At 33.3% G+C, this 25,390-nt stretch overlaps 1 pseudogene; it reads right to left on the reverse strand.

Moving 5' to 3' along the window:
• Nucleotides 1-5,299: 5,299 nt before the first annotated feature.
• Nucleotides 5,300-25,390, reverse strand: part of LOC139874999 (disease resistance protein RUN1-like) — a 34,004-nt pseudogene continuing 13,913 nt past the window's right edge.

Raw genomic sequence — 25,390 nt, forward strand, 5'->3', positions numbered from 1 at the left:
GAAGCCCTCTATGTCAATAAAGACATGTGGAATTCGAAGCAGCAGAATAGTGGTGGATCTAAGAAGACTGATGAAAAAGTGAAGCATCATGATGGGAGTAAAATTACTCACTCAGAAGAGGGATCAAAGAATCGTTTCAATGGCAAAAAGTATAAACCAACTTGCTATAATTGTGGTAAGAAGGGTCATTTTGCAAGGGTATCTATCACCCTTTGAGAAACTATGGAAAATAAAGCCTTCTGTTGGCTATTTTCGTGTTTTTGGATGTGTCTGTTATGTATTTGTTCCTGACCATTTACGCAACAAAATGGAGAAGAAAGCAATTCGATGTATTTTTGTAGGATATGAAGACAATCGAAAAGGGTGGAGATGTTGTGATCCAACTACTGGAAAGTGTCATACATCACGAAATGTGGTGTTTGATGAAGCTTCATCTTGGTGGTCATCTAATAATGAAGAGATACCACATACTGATGTAACTGATGAAGAACGAGCTGGTTCAAATATTCAACTTGTTTCAGAAGATTAACAAATTACTGATGATGGTCAAGAGACTGAAGTAAATGATTCATGGAGAACTGGTGTACATCAACAATTTGAAGAACAAACAACACCAAGAAGATCAACAAGGAATCGAAAGCCAAACCCCAAATATGCAAATGCTGCAATTGTTACCGATGAAGTAATTGAACCAGAATCATTTGAAGAAGCATCTCAAAATTCCGAATGGGTTAAAGCCATGGGAGAGGAAATCGATGCTTTGAAGCAAAATCAAACTTGGAATCTCGTACTGTAACACCCCATTTTTCCGTGCTTACTTAAAGGTACAAACTTAATTATTAGCACGTTTATAACTTGTTCGTTTATGTGATTAAATGAGCCTAGTGTTAGTTTATGAGTATATGTGTGTTTATACATATGTATGTGTGTCGCATTGGTGTTGGGTCGTATGAGGCTTAAGGTCGAAGCTTAGACGAGCATAAGAAGAGTGAACGAGGTGTGTTAGTGGTTTGAGCCATCTTTTTTATGCTAACTTGTCGAAGGGATCAGGATCAGGCCACTTCCGCGCCGCGACAAAGTGGTCCGCGCCGCGGCAAAGCAAACAATTCTGGATCAGAAGTTGGGTTAAGAAGGGTTCATTTTGCTTCGATATGTCGCGCCGCGACATTTGGGCCGCGCCGCGACATTTGGGCCGCGCCGCGGCAATTCTGCTGGACAGATTCGGGTTCTAGCTCAATTTAAGGGATTTTAAGGGGTAAAATGGTAAATTCATATGTGGATCTGATGGGAGCTTTAACTCTCAACCACATACTCATTTATTTCATTTTCATTTCCATTTTCTTTCCTATTTCTCTCCCAAAACACAAAACCCACCTAGCTTGATCTTGAGATTTGAAGTTGGAGATTTGTGAATCAAACCTAGGAGCGAGATTTAAAGTTGTTCCTTGTGTCTCTAGCTACGCGTTGATAGTCTCGGTAAGTTCTAACTCTAAGTTTTGAGTTTTAATTGGTCAATGGCTAGGGTTTGGGTTACTAGAGATTTGTATGACCCATTTGAGGGTAAAATGGGTGAGTTTGGGCTATGTTGTTGTAATTAAACCCTAATAGCCATAACTTAGGGTTTTGACCTTGTGATTTGAGGTTGTAAGTGTCAATTGGTGTTGTTAGTCACTAATGCACTTTAAGATTTATGAAAGAAGTGTAAATGGGTAAGTTTGACTTGAAAGTGAGTTAAAATGGGTCAAAATGTTCTAGTTGACCTAATGTGATGAAATGGGTATGGATTACCCCAAGTTTTGTGTTAATTGAAGTTAATAGACTTTAATTCACTAGTCTTAGTAATCAAAGTCGAGTCTTGGCCATTTATGGGTGGTTGTGAGTAGTTGAGTCATTTAATGCAAATTGGGTCATTAAATGCTCAAGTGAGAGTATTGTGGTTAATCCCACTAGTTGTGAAATTAAATGTGCACTTAATGATTTAGGTACATTGCGTTGAAGCTCGAACGTACTAGATCATCATCCTTTTGACAAGGTGAGTGGAATAATTATATGTGCATGTATATGATTTATTTGCTTGTGGGGTATGGGTTTAAGTTCGATGTTGACGATACCGTACCCTAGAGTATATTATGTTGTAGATGAGGGTTTAAAGTTCGTTGTTGATGATACCTCATACGTATGGAATTAAAGTTCGATGTTGACGATGCCATACGACTATTGTAGTGAATTGATGAGGGTTTAAAGTTCGATGTTGACGATACCTCATATGTGGGTTTAAAGTTCGGTGTTGACGATACCACATTAATGTAGGCGAATGGGGTTTAAGTTCGATGTTGACGATGCCATTCGTTGGGCTAGCCTTGAGATCTCGAGCACTTTGGATGTTGTGAACATCATCGTTATACTTGTATTTTAGCATGATGTGTCGTTGTGTTATATACTATCGTTATACTAGTCTTGTTATCGTGGTGCTTAGCGTTATACATGTGAAAGGTATGCTAATTATGTAACTAGTATGTATGCGGATTTGGTAATTGTTTGCATGTAAGTAGGTTATATATATATATGTATAATTGTTGCACTCACTAAGCCTTGCTTACCCTCTCGTTGTTTACCATTTTATAGGTTCCGGCTTGGACAAGGGTAAGGGCATACGTTTGGACTAGTGGTCTCCCGCTTATGTTGTCGGGGGGTGCTTTTGGTGTTAGCTTTTGAAGTTGGCTTAACGTTTTGGGTAGTTTAGCCCCAAACCATACTCGAGGGTCGTTTGGATTATAAACTATCTTTGTAGTGAGTCAAACTTGTATTAAACTTAATTAATGGCCTTCGTGCCTTTTGTAAATATTTAAATCGTTGTACGTTTAAATGGAACTCGTGGAATGGTTTACATATTTGATTGGCGCATAAATGTGTATTATAAAAAAAAAATTTATCGTATGGAATACGGGTTGGGTTATTTCACGTACCTAAGCCAAGTGACGTGAAACCCATTTCATGTAAATGGGTATACAAGGTTAAAAGACGTACTGATGGTTCAATAGAATGGTACAAGGCACGGTTGGTAGCTCGTGGTTTCTCACAACAATACGGGCTAGATTATGATGAGACGTTCAGCCCCGTTTCAAAGTTAACCACTGTACGTGTTCTACTCGCACTAGCAGCAAACAAGGAGTGGAACTTGTGGCAAATGGATGTGAAGAATGCATTTTTGCATGGCGAGTTAGATCGGGAAATTTACATGAATCAATCGATGGGCTTTCAAGATCCACAACATCCAGAGTATGTGTGTAAGCTTCGAAAGGCACTCTACGGACTTAAACAAGCACCGAGAGCGTGGTATGGAAAAATCTCTGAATTTCTTACACATAATGGTTATATTACAACAGCGGCCGACTCTAGTTTATTTGTTAAAGCATTTGAAAATAAACTGGCCGTAGTACTTGTATATGTAGACGATTTGATTATCACAGGTGACTGTAAGGAAGAAATCCTCCGTATTAAGGAAAATTTGAGCATTCATTTTCAAATGAAGGATCTTGGACAGTTAAAGCATTTTCTCGGGTTGGAGCTTGATTATACTAGTGATGGAATAACTCTCCATCAAACTAAATACTCCACTGATATGTTAAAGAAGTTTGGAATGGTTGACTGCAAGCCCATCTCAACACCTTTGGAATCAAATTTCAAGATTTGTGCTCATCAAGGAAAGGATCTTGAAGATGCTACAATGTATCGACAGTTAGTAGGTAGCTTAATTTACCTAACTCTAACCCGACTCGACATTTCTTTTGCTGTTAGTGTGATGAGTCGCTATATGCAAAATCCCAAGAAGCCTCACTTAGAAGCTGTTTGTCGCATTCTAAGGTATGTAAAAGGTACACATGGTCAAGGTGTTACATTCAAGAAAGGCGAAGAGTACAATCTGGTTGGGTATTGTGACGCAGATTATGCTGGAGATCATGATACACGAAGGTCTACTACTGGATATGTATTTATGCTTGGGTCAGGGGCAGTTTCATGGTGTAGCAAACGACAACCAACAGTGTCTTTATCAACAACAGAGGCGGAATATAGAGCAGCTGCAATGGCAGCCCAGGAGTGCACATGGTTGTCACAGTTGCTTTCTGAATTACATCAAGAAATGTCAGAGGGAGTTATGTTATACTGTGATAACATGTCCTCAATTCGCCTTGCTGAAAATCCTATATTTCATGCAAGGACGAAACATGTTGAAGTGCATTATCACTTCATACGTGAAAAGGTTTTGAACGAGGAGATTCGATTGGAACATATTGGTACGAATGATCAGATAGCCATATGTTCACAAAAAGTTTAGCCAGGAATAAATTTGAATACTTTCGTGGCGAACTAGGAATGAGGAGCGTTGATGTTGAAGGGGAGTGTTAAACATAACAACATCAACTCATCATGATCATTATCAATTGTCTAAGTCATGATTAGCTATCTGTTTATTGCTTTTACTTTTTAATAAGTTAATGTTAGTGGAACAAATCATGGATCCACTAATCATGATATTGGTGTTGGTGTGGTTCATTTGCTTTTCAATAAGTTAATAGTAGTGGAGTAAAGTAGGTGTGGTTTTCTTTTACGATGTAACTCTATTTATATGTCATTTTTCAGCATGTTAATATATCCCAGAAAAAGCACATCTCTTAGTGCAAATCGTGTCTTCTTCTTAAAGCATTATATCTAAGTATTTTGCAGTGTTTGTTTAACTTGATTCAACAGATGATTGTTGGGTGAGGAGTTGATTCTGGATCTGAGATTAGTGATTTCTGTTTTTGATTATTTGTAGCAATCAATTTCTCAAGTAATTCTTTAATCGATTGAACAGAGGAGGTGAGGTCATCTACCTTGGATGTTAACTGAATGAGTTGTTCTTCATGAGAATCAATTTTTGCTTGTAAGCGAGTGGTAATAGGTTGCTGATCTTGTTCACCATGATGAAGATGAGTGGGTTAGGGCAATGGAACCAAATTGATAGATACTTAATAATACGATTGGATAAATGATGTAAATAGAATAGGAATTATAGCTTGAACAGTGATGTAAATGGAAAAATAACTTTATTAATAACTGAAAATAGAAATGGTAACAATTAGAAAAGCTACACACCTGCAAGCTTTCTGCCCAAGCCAACTATGGCCGACTCTAAGACTCAACAAAATGGGAATTCCATTGATACCTTTCTCAACAAGACACACCTATTTATAATACTAGATTGAAAACAGAAATAACAAACATATCTAATATGAGCCTCCATTCAAATCAATTCATCTCAGCCTTCTATTTCTTTATCCTTCCTTTGTATGCTTTTCATACGATTGGACTTGGGTTTGTCTATCTTGGGTTGGGTCATGGATGGATCTCTATCAAATACATACATTATTAGTTATTGGATCATAACACAAGTAAATTAAACTAAGAGATAAATCGTACTTCCTTCATCCCATAGTTGTAGTCAAAGTGTCCTTTTTTTACTGGGAATTCTCACTAAATAAAATTTTCACCAATCAAGTTTTATATCTAATCATTTAAGTTTTTTTTATTAGTTTAACAACTTTGACACTTATAATGGACAAAAGTATTTTTTTTTTTACTTTTTTAAAAGTAGAAATAAATATTATATATGACTATAATATTTAAATATAATTTTAATTTAATAGAAGGATACTGTATATACCTATGTATTCGTAATGTTTCATACAAAGATGTCATAAAGCGCGTAATATATAAGGATATCCGGAAAAAACGTATCATGACAAGGAAGTACTCTCCGGTAGTTAACTGAAAAGGGGAGAGATCACTACCAATTCTATAATTCCATGATGTGTAATAACTCAACGCATCATCTTCTCCTTCAATACTTCCATCATCATACACAAAACTCACCCCACACTCTTTTGTAAGTTCAACGTTTGAAACGTTAATAGTAACATGATCACCAGGTTCCATTTCATTTATTGTAAACATCCAATGACTTATATATGTTAAATACTCCTCTTCTTCCCTTAAATACAGATCTTCAGGATGTTGGTATATCCAATTGCGGTTCTTTGTTACACTACTAATTTTTATATTTGAGAGACCGGCTCGTGTTTGGCTGTCAAACAGAATGCAGCAGAAATTCAATCCTCTTAGTTTTTTCGGAGATGAAGGAATGGTAAATGATATTGATGGTCCATCATTTCTTTCACTAATGCAATTCGGCATTATTTTACCTCCATATATTATGCTGAATATCCCAAATTGATAATACATCTGTCCATTTTTACAATTAAACCAACTTGATTAATTACAATCATACATACATGTTATATCTATCTATCTATCTTCTATAGTTAATATTAAAATCCTATAATGATGATTTCATTATTAGGCTAATTTCTTTGTTAAGAAAAAATTAAAAGAAAAAAAAAAAATCTAAGCATGGTGGGTGATGTCATTAATCTAAATAATTTTGAATTAAAATTAAATCTTATTAATTATTAATTATTACTATTAAATCTTATTAATAATTATTTTAATTATTAAAATTAAATAATTTTGAATTGTTTTAATTAATTATTTTGAATTGAATACGAGAAAGTATAAAAGCTAGGCAGAAAGAAACCAATTCTAAATTTATATTTTAATTTTACACTTTTAAAATAAAATAACAATCGATATTATCTCTTATGATTGGATGTGGATTGTTTAATATGCATTTTAGGTGTTTGATGAAATGTTCAGCTGACGAGTTTCTTAGTCGGACTATGTGGTTTCACAAGTCATTAAACTAAATAACTTTAGTATTTACGCTCACTTAATACTTAAAACATATTATTAAACTGTTTCGTTTAAACAAACCCGTGGTTTCACGGGTTATTTCACTAGTATATATACAAAATAAGATCAAGATAAGCTAACTAGACAAAACCTGGATTTGCGTCTTCAAAGTCATGAATATAATCATATCTACGTGTTATGATGCACTTGTTTTTAACGAAGTCTAATTTACTCCATCCCAAACTACGCAATACTCTTTCATCTACATCTACCATTGATTCGAGTTTTAGCACACCTTCAATTTCTATGGGCCATAATGTAAAACACCAAAATCCATATGTAGCACCATTGGGGACATTTTCCGGTCAAATACGACTTTAGGTATCAATGCAGCACAATAGAGGGCGCTAAGACGTGTTAAGGAAGGTGGAGGATGTTCGATTGATGTCAACATTTCACACTGATCCATACTAAGGTACTCGAGTCTACGAAGGGTTCTCAGACAACTGGGCATTGATTCAATTGGATTTTCATCTAAAATTAATTCCTTCAACATAATTAGGCTACTAAAGTCCGTGGGAAATGATTCACTTGACAATTTATTACTTCTTAGTGACAACTTTACTAATGAACATGGAAAAGAAACCGGTAAGAACTTCAAATTCCATGGTATCGCCATCACAATGGAAGAGGTTGATGTTTGTGAGTTCATACCAATTTGAGACTCACCAAATTTACAGCCATCTAGCAATAGTGTTTTAACCTTCTTTAATCTTTCTAATAGAAGATTTTCAAGCTTGTTGCAGTAACTCAAATCAACGAACGCAAGCTCAAGACATTCCTCAATTTACTCACATATCTCAATTAAACCTACGCAATCTGTAGCAGTTAACCTTTCAAGTGCCGAAAGTTCGAAAAAATCACTCAAACTACGAAGCCTTTTACAAAAACTCACATTAAGGATCTTCAATGATCCTAGCAATCGTGTATCTTTTGAGCACGATTCAGATAACTACATCAAATGAGTATACATATTATCAACTAATTTCAGCGACTCAACATGAAAGAACGAATTAGATTATTTTGATTAATTACCTTTTGCCTCTTTTTAGGTTGTTTTGGATTACTAAAAGACATGTCAAAAGATGTTATATTGCTATAAGACATGTCAAGAGCAACTAGCTTCTTCAGTGGTAAGTCTGAAGGCATTAACTCTTAAGGGAACCGTTGCATGCACAACCATCTTAACTTTTTAGGAAATTTATCGTATGACCCATTGAGTTGCACATAATTAAGTTGAAGTAGATTTAGATCATGCATCTCACCTAATGCATCCTTTTCCAACTCAAATAATGATCCACGTAACTTTTCCTTTTGGAGCATATTCATATCAAGAGCAAGGCCTTTAATATTTCTCATTCCCTATAAATAAAGGAACCTCAAAAATATTAAGTCGACTTCATGATAAGTAAATCGAAATAATATCATTACTACAAATTAGATATTAAACTACATATGGTCTCTTACCGTCTTGTTTTTCAACACTTTGTATGACTCTTTATGACGCCATAATCTACTACGCTCCTCTGGATTCTCAGGTGATTCTTGATGTACTGCATCTTTTACCATCTCTTGAATTAATGAATGCATCATGAACTTGTTACCCCCTCCAATACTAAGAAGGCATCTGTCATTGAGATTAATTATCCCAGATATTGTGTTTATCTTGCATGCCTTTAATATTGTTTCTGCAATATCTCTATCCATCCCAACAAAAAAACAAGCAATATGCTTAAACAATTCATTGTCTTCGGACTCCAAAGACTCTAAGCACATTTTCAAAATATTGTTTATACTAGAATTGGGCCCTTGCTTTAGCTTGTTAATGCATTCTTCCCAATAAGGAACATCTTTTGTATATAGAGAGCTACCCATTACTTTAATTGCCAACGGATGTCCTTCACAATACTTCACAACATTATCAGAAACTTCTTTATAGCCGTCTTTAAGTTCTTCACCCTTAAATGCATTATGAAATAGAAGTATACGCGATGCATCTTCATTCAAGCCTTCAAGTCTGTGTTGTGTAGGCTTAGGTCCATCTTGCAGGTTGAATAGTTCACAACTCTCTGTCAACGAGGTGTTCGTTGCCGTTACTATAATTTTACTTCCTGGATGAAAACCTTTGTTTCCAAGTAACACATTTAACTGATAGACACTATCAATATCGTCAAGAACTAGAAACACTTGGGAAAGTGCATTTTCAATAATTGTTAGGTCCGATTAAACAACCTAGAACTTTTACAGTGATCAATAAACATGATTTCTTTATCAATAACGAAGAATAGTCTTGTTGCGGAATAATTGATTTGTGAATAATAAGAACAAACACACAATATGAAATGATAAGAATAATTGATAGAGAAGATTTGATTTTATTGAAGTAATCGATGTTTTACAATGAAGAACATATCATCTATTTATACTAAGAAACCGAGGAAGCATCATCCTCGTAATATATCGTTTCCTAACTAATTAACCAAAATAATAGGAAACTAGATAATATCGAATCAAATCAAATCTTCTATTAGAATGCAGAGATATTCGCTTAGATGTAATCTCTTCATTCTTATCTTCAAAGATACACGCGTATTTGAATAAGTCTTCCAGCTATCATTTTAAGTATGTATCTTCAAGAGCTAATTGAGTCTGTATTGCTTCTGACTCTGTATCCCAGACTCTGTTCGCCAAACTCTATATTACAGACTTAAACAAACTTAACCAATATGGTTTGACTCATCAGATTCTAACATATTTTTCCGAACAATCTCCCCCTATCTGATGATGTCAAAACCCCAAAAGTAAATAACAATAAACTTGATTTATTCAAACTTTATTTAACTATTACAAAAACTTAAACTAACCACAAGCTTATTAATCACTTTCTTCTACCACTCTTCCTCTGCTTTCGAAGCACCCATTCTAGTCTTCAGATTCTTTGTAACTTGTCAAACTCTTCTTTAATTTCTTCAACCTTGAATCTTAGACCTGAACTATCTTTAATTACAGAAAGAATTCCAAACAAGTAGCTCACCAATGTTCTTCTGAATGGTAAACTTTGCTTAGAAATACACTTGTCAAGAAGTGCAAGTAAGTGGCTTGGTTCTGTATCTCTGAATTTATCAACCTTCATCAAACAAAAATTTCCTTTTCTATCTTTATACATCAACCCTTCAGGATCTGCCACATACACATTTTCTTCAAACTTCAGGTGCCTTGGAACTAGAAATCTTGGTTCTTTTTCATTTTCAAAGATCAAATTTACCCCTTCAATCTTCTTCCTCTGTTCCAAACTATAAATCATACAATAAGAATCATAATCCTTCTGCTCTATCATCCCCAACTCATATGACACATGAACCAACATATGAATCTTATTCAACACTTCTGTTTTAACATCCCAGTCTTGATAATTCTTAATGCACCTAGCCAACACCCTCCATTCAACAAAGCCCAAAGCATGTAACTGATCCAAATCAACAGTAGCTTGCCTTCCATCAGATAAAGCATATCCCAGACTAATCATTCCATCTTCTCTTCTTCTCACAGTACTACCCAAAATTATGTAGCTTTCATAACTTTTGTACACAAAACACCTGTTCAGCTTTTCTCCTAACTCTATTTCTTCATTGAGCTTCTTCAATTAACCTTTATCAAGTTTTGCTGCTTTTTCTTCATCTTCTATCTTCTTCAAATAACCTTCAACAGACATACCTGCATTTGCAGCAACTTTTCTTAACAGATCATCACTAACCTCTTCTTTTGGAGTTAGCTTTCTCTTCCCTGCAGCTTTTTCTTTCTGCTTTTGTGACCAGGTAGATGTTGAAGTTTGCTTGGTAGTATCCTTCTTCTTTTGACTTTTGGTCAACCTTCTGTTCAAAGAAGCTATAGGCATGTTGTCTTGTTCATCTGAGTCTTCATCACTATCATAATCATCCAAGTGAATAAACCCAGGCTTGCATCCTGATCCAATCTTTCTTTTTGAAATTTGCTTCTTTCTTGTCATCTTTAAATGTGGTGATTTGGGTTCATCTGTTGTTTGTTATGGTTCTTGCTCTTTTTGTTGTTGCTCAGTATCTTGTTGTGTTTGCTGTTCAGATTGTTGCTCAGCTTCCTTTTGTTGTTGTTGCTCTGCACCTTTTTGTTGTTGATCAGCATCTTGTTGTTGTGAATGCTCCCCCTCAACATATATGTCTTTTCTTGCTCCCCCTGAGCCTTTGACTCCCCCTCAGCATTTGAGTCATCCTTGTTGTCTTTGTTGGAAGCTTCTCCTTTACCTTCAGTCCATGCTCTCCAACCCTGTACATTATCATCAAAAACTTTATACCTTTTAACTGGGATTTTCTCAATCTCTGCCTTCCTCTTCTTCATCTCCCCCTTTTTGACATCATCCTCTTTAGTGGAATAATGAGGAGGATCCACATGAGATATGTGATCATAAATCTTTTCTTGAAAATGTTTAATATTCCCCAGTTCAGAAGACAAGTCATAAAACCTCAGAACGTAAGCTATGCACATCACCTATAGCAACCTCTAAAGATTCCAATCTGCTATTAACTTGCTGCAACTCAGCAGAATTGGCAAGAGGTGGTTACCTGCTTGTACCTGCATCATCAACCTTGTCAAATTCCCAACCAACCTCCTTACCTCCTCCAGCTGATTACTGGTTGTCAAGTTATTATTCAAGTTATTTAACCCAGCCTGCACACCTGCCAGCTTGACATCAAACTGCATAGTCATGTTAGTCAAAGCATTTAAAATGCCAACCAAATGATTTGGTGCCTTAGGTTGGGGTGGAACCTCAGGAGCTTGTGTAGGTGGTGGTTGAGTGTCCTCACGAGTCTCTGGTTGTGAGTGATCATAAGACACAGAAGATTTTGAGGCCTGTATATAACGACCCATCCAAATCCATATGGACGATTACATTACATTTGGTCCCATTGCGAGGTACTGACCTCTATATGATACGTTTTACAAACATTGCATTCGTTTTTAATAGACAAACTTTCATTACATCGAAAGTTGACAGGCATGCATACCATTTCATAATATATTTAAACTATCAATGACTCAATAATAATCTTGTTGAACTCAACGACTCGAATGAAACGTCTTTTGAAAGATGTCATGAATGACTCCAAGTAATATCTTTAAAATGAGCAAATGCACAGCGGAAGATTTCTTTCATACCTGAGAATAAACATGCTTAAAAGTGTCAACCAAAAGGTTGGTGAGTTCATTAGTTTTTCATAATCAATCATTTCCATAATTTTTATAGACCACAAGATTTCAAATTCATAAATAAGGTGCAAGTCTGCTCACTGCTGAAAATCCATTCATACGAATTAAACACCTGGTAATCGACATTAACAAAATGCATATAGAATATCCCCCGCATACTGAATTCGCAAATATGCTCACAACATACAAACATGCCACTCTTTTAAAAATGACGGTTGTGTGTACACCTCACAAACAGGTCAATTCTTTTAAAGTTGGCATTTGTATACTAAAATCGAAGTACTAAAGCAGTTCAAATTCTCTTACTGGGGCTTGTCAAGGCCCATAGATCTATCTTTAGGATTCGCATCAATTAGGGTGTCTGTTCCCTAATTCTTAGATTACCAGACTAAAAATGGGTGATATCCGGTGTATTCGTAACTCATTCGTAGAATGTTTTTAAGTACTTGTGTCTATTTCGTCAAACATTTATAAAAGCAGCGCATGTATTCTCAGTCCCAAAAATATATATTGCAAAAGCATTTAAAAGGGAGTAAATGAAACTTACGATACGATATTTGTAGTAAAATATGCATACGACGGTACTGAATAATGCAGGGTTGACCTCGGATTCACGAACCTATATAATTTATATATATATTAACACATATAATTGTAATCGAACAAATTTATGTATTATTAGTGAATTAATTGTTATTTTAATTATGTGTTTCATTAATAACCTAATTAATTACATTTATTAATATTTATTATAAAAATATTAATATAGTTATGTTATATGTAGTAAATATAGTTTTATATAATTAATAGTAATTTGATAAAATAATATTGATAATAATAAATAAAAAGTTGTTTCATCCTATAATAATAATACTAGTTATAATAATAAAATGGTAATTTTTATAAAAAGGATACTTTTAATAATAATGAATACTAATAATAATAACTATAAAAATAATAATTGTACTAATAATAGTAATACTAATATTTATATTAATAACTATAATACAACAACAACAACAACAAAACCCAATACCACATAAGTGGTGTATGGGGGAGGTGAGATGTAGACAATCCTTCCCCTATCCGAGAATAAAGACAAGTCATTTCTCCACCCAAAGTGGAAACACTCTCAAACGTAGAGAAAGTCATCCATCTCTCTATTCGACGGATAGAGAGATTGCTTCCGAGTGGACCTCCGGCCAATAAGTAGGAAATTTTTTTAAAATAATTAAATTAAATTAAAAATAAAATTGAGACTCCATGAAAATGGTAAAATCAAATTTCCATGAGTTTTAAATCCAACCTGAAATTTAATTTAGGCTTTAATAACTATAATGATAATAATATTACTAATAATACTACTAATATTTATGATAATAATAATAATAATAATAATAATAATAATAATAATAATAATAATAATAATAATAATAATAATAATAATAAAGAGACTACCTTCAAAACAAAGCCCTTAACCGTTCCTCTATTTTTTTCTTTTCTATTTTAATTCACGCTTTAATTTTATTTAACATGTTTTCGTGGCCCAATTCCAAAAGCCGAACTACTCGATCTCAGCCCAACTCCTTGATTCTAGCCCAACTCATACAATAAGTACACGACCCAACATACTTAATGGATCTCACAACAGCCCACTTATGATTTAATTGGTCCAAGATGTATAAGGGTTCGATGCCCAGATAGGTTCACGAAATAGCAGTCGAAAGGGAAAAGAAAAAATAATAATAATAGGGTTTCGGTTTTTAATTCACCATCGTTATCATCATCATTATGTTATCTTCATCATCATTCTTCTTCGCATTTAATTAACACAGAAATAGCAAACTTGCTGTTAGAAACGAAAGAAAAAAAAATATATAAGTATGATAGTGGTTCGTGATGAATTAATCAGAAAATAGAAACATGGTTCGTGGGTGTTGTTTCCGACGATTATAAAAGAGAAAAGAAAAGTAGTAGCTGCAGCAAAAGTGGATATGGTGAACTTCGACTGAAACAGAAAACGGGTATCAAGTGGGTGATGTGATCGATGGTATTTGATGAAGGTAGTCGATGGTGTTTGTTGTTATGGTGAGAGTGGTTTATGGTGGTTGTTTTGGAGTTCGAACAGAATTTTAGAAGGAGAAGAGAAAAGGATGATGATGTTTATGGAGTTGTTTGATGGCCTGAAACAATGATGGCAACAGGTTGGTTTTTAATGTTGGATTGATGGTGAATTTTGGGACGTTTGGGTGGTGAACACAGAAGGAACCGAATTATAATAGTGACAACGGTTGAGCAGTAACAATAGTTTTAAACGAGTTGTAGGTTGTCACTTTTCAAGCTGTAAACCAGGTTCACTATTCATCATATTTATTAGAGTGAAAACAAGAACACAATAGTAGTCTTCTGGGTTCTGTTGATTGGTTCACGACAGGACATAAAAATATTATTGGGTGCTTGGTGATCATAGAACGGAATTAGAAATAGGTTATATTCAAGTAGAAACAGAAAAAAGAGAATCGTTCGTGGGTTTATGAAGGTGACGATTGTGGTGGGTTTCGAATAAGGTGGTGCTCGAGCAAGAAGAAATAGCAGCTGTTCATAGGTTGTGGTTGGGGTTTGGTTGGCGAAATAAGCAGCAACATACTTCGATATCATGGTGGTATTTGGACAGAAAACTAAAAAGAACTAAATGGTGATGTTTTAGTGGCTACGGTGGTGATGTGGGTGGATGGTTCAAAGGTTGATGGGTGTTGATGCATATTTTGTATGGCCGTCACTGAGCGACTAACATCTATCCTTACATTGTACACCTAGTGAAAGGACCCGTTCATATACATTATAAACGATTCACAATAGTTGATTACATTGCGAGGTATTTGACCTCTATATGATACATTTTACAAACATTGCATTCGTTTTTAAAAGACAATCTTTCTTTACATCGAAAATTGACATGTATGCATACCATTTCATAATATCCAAACTATAAATGACCTAATCTGTCATTTACTTAATAATAATCTTTAATGAACTTCAACGACTCGAATGCAACGTCTTTTGAAATATGTCATGAATGACTCCAAGTAATATCTTTAAAATGAGCTAATGCACAGCGGAAGATCTCTTTCAAACCTGAGAATAAACATGCTTTCAAGTGTCAACCAAAAGGTTGGTGAGTTCATTAGTTTATCATAATCATTTATTTCCATCATTTTAATAGACCACAAGAATTTCATTTCCAGTTCTCATAAATATACGTCCCATGCATAGAGACAAAAATAATCATTCAAATGGTGAACACCTGGTAACCGACATTAACAATATGCATATAAGAATATCCCCTATCATTCCGGGATCCTCCTTCGGACATGATATAAATTTTGAAGTACTAAAGCATCCGGTACTTTGGATGGGGTTTGTTAGGCCCAATAGATCTATCTTTAGGATTCGCGTCAATTAGGGTGTCTGTTCCCTAATTCTTAGATTACCAGACTTAATAAAAAGGGGCATATTCGATTTCGATAATTCAACCATAGAATGTAGTTTCACGTACTTGTGTCTATTTCGTAAAACATTTATAAAAGTTGCGCATGTATTCTCAGCCCAAAAATATAAAGGGTAAAAAGGCAAATGAAACTCACCATACTGTATTTTGTAGTAAAAATACATATAACATCATTGAACAAGTGTAAGGTTGGCCTTGGATTCACGAACCTAAATTATTTATATATAATTATGTATTTGTCAATATTTGTCTAATACATTAAGTTAAGTCATAGTGTACCACAATCCTAATGCTCGAGTCTAGTATGCAAAGGTCGACAAAAATTAGTTTAACTCCAAATGATTTCAAAACTTTATAAATGTTTTATAATTTAAATATCGTCGTTTTATATTTTTAAAATATTTTTTTTTTTTTAAAGATTTAATAAAGTAAATAATATAATTCGTTTATAAATAAAATTTTATATTAAAATATACTTTTATATATCTTAAGTAATAAAACTTATAAAGTTCATTTAATATCATAAAAATACTGCGATAGATTCTATTAAGGTAGTTATATAATTTGTATTACATTTCTAGTTAATAATATAGTATTGATAATAATAATAAGTAACAGTCGTGTTATTTTGGAATAATAACAATTTGATAAAAAAAATTAAGACAACGATATTAACGACGATAATAATCATTTTTACGAAATTTTAATTGACTATAACTTTTAATCCGTCCATCAAATCTATTTGGCATCTAAAGGAAAAGTTCTTAATTTTTTTCTAGCTTTTTAAGGACATGCAAATCTTATATCTTCCTTCAACTATAATATAACAACCTTTAAGATTCGGCATAACCTATCTAAGGGCACTATCAAATTTACAAGCATGCATAATCCTATTTTCTCGAGCACTAGTCAGGGATACACTATTAGTATGTAAAAATTAAATTAGGAGTACTCACGTATCAATATTGAGGTTCAATATTGTAGGAAAGGTACGTAGACGCAATGGAGGTGACAAACACTAGTTTAACCTCACAAGCATACCCATGAACAATACCCATCACCTCCATAACCATAACTCATAATTTCCTTAGCTCTATCCCGCTCATAAAACCCGTTTTGAAATAACTCGCCCATGACCTCGTCGTAGTATTTTATGTATAATAATACTAATAATAATAATAATAACACTAACAATAATAATAATAAATATAATTATAGAGAGAGTGTGAGAGATAGATAGTTAGAAAACAATTATGATCGATCCTATATATATAGATTTATAAATAATATAATAATATAATATAATATTAATAAAAATTAAAAACATGTTGCATAGTGAGCCGCCACCAAAATATGTCGGCACAAGATTACACGTTTCGTGTAGATAGGTACACGATTCGTGTATGGTGTCTTCATGAAAGTTGTAGATTTTTGAGTTACGGTCGTTTGGACACCGGAATCACCCTTTTTCGAGTCAGTATGATTTAGTTATGATTTTTCTCGTGCAAGTGCGCAGGTTTAGTGATTTCCAACATTTTAACTTTCAATCTTGTGATGAAATGTTGTAGTCTTTTGGTGCTCATTAGAAATCTTTATTTTATATTTATTTTTATTTTTATATCATTGAAAATCCATAAAAATATTTTATAATCAAATTCTATTATATCGAAAAAAAATGTGTTTGTACTAAATTGAATAAATATAATTTAGTTTTCCAGAATTAGTTATATTCAAAATCATTCTTTAAAAGGTTTCATCTATATCGTAAAACGTCTTCAATATTAAGAAAACTAAATAATTAACCTACCAAGTGACACAAGTCAATCATTGCAAGGTACGCTTTTGATAATTAAACGAGACTCTCCGCTAACCTCTGTCTAATCCTCAATAATAACACTTTTGTTCTTACATGGAATCACTTTACTAAATATTCCGAGTACCGTTAAAAGTAAGAGTTTTCTAATTCAAGTGGACCTCATAACAAAGACTCGTAATTATAATTCAATGTACCTGATAAATCAATCACTTGATATTATCTTTTAATCTCATTGATAAACTTACATCGAACAAATACGTTCAAGTAAAGTATTATTTACTAACTACTGTGATAGCATTTCTATGTTCATAAAATAGATCTCGTAGCTTATATTCATATCAACTAATTCGTTCAATGCTTTCAAGTCACATAATAATCTCATAATCTATTTTTGTATCACCAAGCTCTTAAATGTTTTATCAATATTTCTTAGCTTAAAAAAAATACACATATGTACATACACATACATTTCTATTTACACATTTTTGTTCGTGAATCGTCAGACATGGTCAAAGGGTAATTGATTACATGAATATAGTTTTCAAACTTTTCGAGACTCAACATTACAGATTTTGCTTATCGTGTCGGATACATATAAAGATTAAAGTTTAAATTTGATCGGAAATTTCCGGGTCACTACAGTACCTACCCGTTAAAAGAAATTTCGTCCCGAAATTTGATAGAGGTCGTCATAGCTAATAGTAAGAATGTTATTATGACGAATATAAGCTGATACATAGAGTTTTATCATGATTAAGAAGTACGGATAAAATAATTCGATTTCTCGAAGCGTATGAGTGAAGCTATCGTAAAAGAGCGAAATGAGTAAATGTAGATTTGTTTTAACTGATGACGTAGCTATGATTGATTTCCGGAATTTAAGAGATTTAAAGAAAATTTTCGTAATAAGATTTGGTTCTTCGGCGACTTAGGAAATCAGGATCTTCTTTGAGTAAATGTAATAATCTGTTCCGATTGCTCTGTCGGATATTTTTCTATAAATCCACCCTCTTTGTTTCCTTACAACTCACACCTTCTATTGTTTCTCCTCAGTTCATACTTTAAAACATTCGTCAATATGCTCCATCCCATTTTGATCCTTGATATACTCTTAATTTTTACATCTGTCATCCTTCTCTTTCATCTACCACCGGAAGATTTTATTTACTTCTACTATTATCTTGGGGTTATAGTGTTATTAATTTTTCCGTGCCTTTACGTGGTAATACGTATTGATATGCACGGTTTGTAGCTTCAGGGTGGTTGTTGAGTTTTATATCTTCCCTTATATTTCGATGCCCCTGCATCTGTCTTCTATAATCATTGTCACCCATAATTAATATTCTCTTTTATTTGCTGCGGTTTATGCTCCAATTTCTAGTTTGGAGCTTCATTCTTTCGTTTCCTCTTCCCGTCCTCGAGTCAAGCGAGTAATGGTCCAGAATTTGCAGTTATGAATTTCGGAATGAACATAGTTAATGTTCTAAGAAGGAAATCTTAATGATGCGATTTTGACTTGTCAAATTACCAGAATATCCTGTAAAAGATCAAATCATCAAGAAATATTTTCTTGCTATGTTTAAGGATTAGATCGAATGTAAGAGTCGTGTAAATGGCACATGATGATGGTGCTGTGAATCATCACATCCCATTAGAAACTTAACATGACCTACTGTAATATAATGACGTTGATCAAGTGTCATTATATTATATTAACTCATGTATCAGTTCCCAACACTACTTCAAAAACATTCATATTCGAATTTTTCAGTATTTAGAAACTAACACAGTTTCTTTTTATGTTGCAGATATTACAGAGAGATAATTGATTTCAAATGAGAATACTTATGAAAATATCTTCAGAATTATCAAGGATATTTATAATGAAAGATACTATGATATCTTAAAATATTCAAGATATGATGATGATGAAGAATATTTGTCTGTGGAGATTTAGAATAAGAAATAAGGTGTTCGCTAACGAGTTCAGCAGGCACTGAATCATTTGGATCCTTTGAAGGCAGATTCAGTCTCTGTGATTTGTCCATGGCTTCCTTCATACTTTGCTCAATCCATTTTTCAGTACCAAATCCTTTCTTTTTCTGAGCTTTACCAACTCACTATCTTTTATCATCAAACTTTTGACCGTTTAAACCATCTACCATTTTTATGTTTCCTCTGCATTTAATGCAATAATATCTGAATCTCTGGTTATCAATCTGAGGTGGGTTCAGAAGAATCGTGTTTTAGATGATTAAACGCTGGTGGTAATATGGTGGAATATGAAAGGTTCCCCAGTAATAATGACGAAAGGGCAACGTATCTAGCAGGGTTATAATAAGACTGGTCCGACTGAAAAAATCGAAGTTGACTTGCTGGATCCGTGACAAAATTGGCTACTTTGAAAAGGAATCGAAATGTTGTTCTTGCTAGAAGAATTCGACGCAGGTACATGTTAGATTATGACTTTGGTTTCGAGAGTTTTTCAGGTACAAAACTTCGGGTAACGTGTGGTTGGATCATCATCTCAATTGTTTATTATTTGAAGTGTCTTCTAGAATTTCGGAGGGTTTTGATTGCAGATTGTCATAGTCAATATCCAAATGATGAAATCGTCCTAAATCCCGAATGATTTCTCATATCCATCTTGTGTGTTACGATTAAAAGTGATGTGCTATCACAGTTTTGAAGTCAAAGTATAGCTTTGAAAAATATAAGGATCTAAGAGTGATGATTTTGGTTGTATCTCGAGTTGAATTCTGAAATTCCCAAAATCAGAATATGTAATTAGATTCGAATGAGTATGATTGTTTTGATTTCTATAGAAGAATGTATATTGGTTTAGTTGATGATTATTGAATCAGAATTGAAGAATGTAACATATTAATTGTGATTTTATATATCTCTCGGGTATTACCTACCCGTTAAAAAAATTTCACAAATAATATTTTGAACAAGAATTCTCATTACAATCTTTATGAAAATATATGTGGGTATATTTTCTTCAGATGTAGTACAGATTCAATGAGTTAATATCATACTAAGCTCATTTGATTTTCGGATTGAATTAGAAATGAATTTTCTCTAAAACATTAGAGATTACATAAACTTTGCGGAGTATTTCACTAATGTAATCAATGCTTCAATATTTATATGTATTTCCTTAGTGAATCATGCTGATGCTCATGGAACTCTTGCTAACTTCGTAAGATACGAATATTGTTTTCCCGTAAATTTCGGGTATATCAAAGATGAAAGTGTATAATCAAACATGTTATTGAATGATACACTTGATTTATTATGAAATAAAATTCATTGAGTTGAAGCAGAGATTGTAGTTAACAATGATTAAATTGTTAACGAAGAATGTACATCATAGCAAATTAGTAATATGAATTAACCAGATAGTTAAGTTCCATACATAATAGCTTAGTACAGAAAGATTTATTATGGTAAAATTTTTTTTTATAGAATATACATATAAATTCTTCGGAGGAACTGAGTTAATACTTCATAACTCGTTGATACAATATACTTGTTATTAATTTGTAATGGTTTCCACAGTGATTCTTGAATTGGCGAAACTTGTGAGGTTAGAGGTGCTGACGATTCTAACAATGTTGACAGCATTGACTGTGTTGGTGAGGCTATTGGTACTGCTGATGATGTTGGTAAAACAAGTCTAGCTTGTACCTTACGCACCAGTCTTGTTAGGGTTTCGGTTCTTCTCTCTATCATCTCTGTCCACTCATCTGGTTTACGGTTAAGGCTGAGATAGATAATCTCTAAAACTTTAGAGATTACCTAATCACCACAGAATGTTTCTCCGATGAAGTTGTGAATCAATACTTCATCGTTTGTTGTTGTTGGTACTCCTTGGTATCTTTGGTGCGTGTGACGTTGATATCCGATATACAGATTGGGATATTGAGGTGTGTGATGCGGATGTGATTGTTGGTGGTGGTAATGATCCTGTTGATGTTAATAATGGTGGTTGATGTTGATGTCGGTGATGCTGCTGGTGCTTTTAGTATTGAGACTTGCGATGTGGATGTTACTGGCGGTACTGGTTACGCTGCTGGTGCTGCTGATGGTGTTTGTAACCTTCGCACCGTATTCTCCAAAGCCACTACCCGAGCGCGAAGCTCGTTAACTTCTTCTATTACACCGGGGTGATCGTCGGTTCGGACGAGCGGATAAATATAATCAAGAATTTGGTGTAGTATATAATCGTGACGAGATACTCTGGAGATGAGAGAGAAAATGGTTTCTCGAACAGGTTCGCCGGTAAGTGCCTCAGGTTCATTGTCAATAGGGCAATTTGGTGGATGGAAAGGATCACCTTCTTCTTGTCTCCAATAATTGAGGAGGCTACGAACCCATCCCCATTTCATCCAGAATAGGTGATGACTGATTGGTTGATCTATTCCGGTCATACTGCTTTCGGAGCTGGAATGAGACTCCATATCGGAATAGCTGTCGTAATCTGAGGAATTCGAACTGGTTGAGGGATCCATCTCGTATGATCAAGGGAATGAATTTTTGATATGAAATAGATTATAGGAGTTAGATTTGATATCTTTCTATACATAATTTACATATGTATATATAATACCAAAATCCCATAAATTACGGAGAATCTTTGAAAAATGTAAGTCAAAGTTCACAGTATCAGATATGCTAAGATAAGAATTCGTCTATACACTATTATGCAATAAATGCAGGAAAGCGCGTCTAGACTTAAAAATGATAAGCAGGTAATTTTCGACACGAAATGATAAGCAAAACTTTTGACATGCAGACACGGTCGAAGTCCAGACTCACTAATGTATCCTAACGACTTATCAGTTAGACACACTAATGCAGACCTGGTTCGCTAAGACCACCGCTCTGATACCAACTGAAAGGACCCGTTCATATACATTATAAACGATTCACAATAGTTGATTACATTGCGAGGTATTTGACCTCTATATGATACATTTTACAAACATTGCATTCGTTTTTAAAAGACAATCTTTCTTTACATCGAAAATTGACATGTATGCATACCATTTCATAATATCCAAACTATAAATGACCTAATCTGTCATTTACTTAATAATAATCTTTAATGAACTTCAACGACTCGAATGCAACGTCTTTTGAAATATGTCATGAATGACTCCAAGTAATATCTTTAAAATGAGCTAATGCACAGCGGAAGATCTCTTTCAAACCTGAGAATAAACATGCTTTCAAGTGTCAACCAAAAGGTTGGTGAGTTCATTAGTTTATCATAATCATTTATTTCCATCATTTTAATAGACCACAAGAATTTCATTTCCAGTTCTCATAAATATACGTCCCATGCATAGAGACAAAAATAATCATTCAAATGGTGAACACCTGGTAACCGACATTAACAATATGCATATAAGAATATCCCCTATCATTCCGGGATCCTCCTTCGGACATGATATAAATTTCGAAGTACTAAAGCATCCGGTACTTTGGATGGGGTTTGTTAGGCCCAATAGATCTATCTTTAGGATTCGCGTCAATTAGGGTGTCTGTTCCCTAATTCTTAGATTACCAGACTTAATAAAAAGGGGCATATTCGATTTCGATAATTCAACCATAGAATGTAGTTTCACGTACTTGTGTCTATTTCGTAAAACATTTATAAAAGTTGCGCATGTATTCTCAGCCCAAAAATATAAAGGGTAAAAAGGCAAATGAAACTCACCATACTGTATTTTGTAGTAAAAATACATATAACATCATTGAACAAGTGTAAGGTTGGCCTTGGATTCACGAACCTAAATTATTTATATATAATTATGTATTTGTCAATATTTGTCTAATACATTAAGTTAAGTCATAGTGTACCACAATCCTAATGCTCGAGTCTAGTATGCAAAGGTCGACAAAAATTAGTTTAACTCCAAATGATTTCAAAACTTTATAAATGTTTTATAATTTAAATATCGTCGTTTTATATTTTTAAAATATTTTTTTTTTTTTAAAGATTTAATAAAGTAAATAATATAATTCGTTTATAAATAAAATTTTATATTAAAATATACTTTTATATATCTTAAGTAATAAAACTTATAAAGTTCATTTAATATCATAAAAATACTGCGATAGATTCTATTAAGGTAGTTATATAATTTGTATTACATTTCTAGTTAATAATATAGTATTGATAATAATAATAAGTAACAGTCGTGTTATTTTGGAATAATAACAATTTGATAAAAAAAATTAAGACAACGATATTAACGACGATAATAATCATTTTTACGAAATTTTAATTGACTATAACTTTTAATCCGTCCATCAAATCTATTTGGCATCTAAAGGAAAAGTTCTTAATTTTTTTCTAGCTTTTTAAGGACATGCAAATCTTATATCTTCCTTCAACTATAATATAACAACCTTTAAGATTCGGCATAACCTATCTAAGGGCACTATCAAATTTACAAGCATGCATAATCCTATTTTCTCGAGCACTAGTCAGGGATACACTATTAGTATGTAAAAATTAAATTAGGAGTACTCACGTATCAATATTGAGGTTCAATATTGTAGGAAAGGTACGTAGACGCAATGGAGGTGACAAACACTAGTTTAACCTCACAAGCATACCCATGAACAATACCCATCACCTCCATAACCATAACTCATAATTTCCTTAGCTCTATCCCGCTCATAAAACCCGTTTTGAAATAACTCGCCCATGACCTCGTCGTAGTATTTTATGTATAATAATACTAATAATAATAATAATAATAACACTAACAATAATAATAATAAATATAATTATAGAGAGAGTGTGAGAGATAGATAGTTAGAAAACAATTATGATCGATCCTATATATATAGATTTATAAATAATATAATAATATAATATAATATTAATAAAAATTAAAAACATGTTGCATAGTGAGCCGCCACCAAAATATGTCGGCACAAGATTACACGTTTCGTGTAGATAGGTACACGATTCGTGTATGGTGTCTTCATGAAAGTTGTAGATTTTTGAGTTACGGTCGTTTGGACACCGGAATCACCCTTTTTCGAGTCAGTATGATTTAGTTATGATTTTTCTCGTGCAAGTGCGCAGGTTTAGTGATTTCCAACATTTTAACTTTCAATCTTGTGATGAAATGTTGTAGTCTTTTGGTGCTCATTAGAAATCTTTATTTTATATTTATTTTTATTTTTATATCATTGAAAATCCATAAAAATATTTTATAATCAAATTCTATTATATCGAAAAAAAATGTGTTTGTACTAAATTGAATAAATATAATTTAGTTTTCCAGAATTAGTTATATTCAAAATCATTCTTTAAAAGGTTTCATCTATATCGTAAAACGTCTTCAATATTAAGAAAACTAAATAATTAACCTACCAAGTGACACAAGTCAATCATTGCAAGGTACGCTTTTGATAATTAAACGAGACTCTCCGCTAACCTCTGTCTAATCCTCAATAATAACACTTTTGTTCTTACATGGAATCACTTTACTAAATATTCCGAATACCGTTAAAAGTAAGAGTTTTCTAATTCAAGTGGACCTCATAACAAAGACTCGTAATTATAATTCAATGTACCTGATAAATCAATCACTTGATATTATCTTTTAATCTCATTGATAAACTTACATCGAACAAATACGTTCAAGTAAAGTATTATTTACTAACTACTGTGATAGCATTTCTATGTTCATAAAATAGATCTCGTAGCTTATATTCATATCAACTAATTCGTTCAATGCTTTCAAGTCACATAATAATCTCATAATCTATTTTTGTATCACCAAGCTCTTAAATGTTTTATCAATATTTCTTAGCTTAAAAAAAATACACATATGTACATACACATACATTTCTATTTACACATTTTTGTTCGTGAATCGTCAGACATGGTCAAAGGGTAATTGATTACATGAATATAGTTTTCAAACTTTTCGAGACTCAACATT

This window comes from Rutidosis leptorrhynchoides, chromosome 11 (genome assembly GCF_046630445.1).
Source record: "Rutidosis leptorrhynchoides isolate AG116_Rl617_1_P2 chromosome 11, CSIRO_AGI_Rlap_v1, whole genome shotgun sequence".
NCBI classification, from domain to species: domain Eukaryota; kingdom Viridiplantae; phylum Streptophyta; class Magnoliopsida; order Asterales; family Asteraceae; genus Rutidosis; species Rutidosis leptorrhynchoides.